We start from the raw sequence: 467 nt of genomic DNA on the forward strand, positions 1-467 counted from the left end.
GTACATTTTTATTCTGGCCACCATCTTAATATTAAAATTTCAATTTTTTCTTCTATGTTCCTACGTGCTTTGCGTATCATGAGTCCACAATACTGGACCAAGTAAATAGAATAATAAAAAAGATAGGAAACGATCTCTGCTACCCACCTCATTTAATTGATTTATGTTATCAAAAAGCTCATAAAAAGTTTTATAATGTTGCTATTAATGAAAAAGAAATCCCTAAAAATGTACTTAGCTTACCTTATTTTCGTGGATTTGAAACCATAAAATCAATATTAAATCATTTAATGTTAATGTAGTGTTCTCTTATAACAATACCATTAAAGATATGCTAATTAAGAATAGTCCCGTAACAAATAACAACATCATTTACAAAATTCCTTGTAAGGATTGCCCATCGTTTTACGTTGGTCAGTCTAGTAAAAATTTATGTGTTCGGGTTAAGCAGCATATGTATTCAGTTT

This window comes from Macrobrachium nipponense, chromosome 1 (genome assembly GCF_015104395.2).
Source record: "Macrobrachium nipponense isolate FS-2020 chromosome 1, ASM1510439v2, whole genome shotgun sequence".
In the NCBI taxonomy this organism is placed as follows: Eukaryota; Metazoa; Arthropoda; class Malacostraca; order Decapoda; family Palaemonidae; genus Macrobrachium; species Macrobrachium nipponense.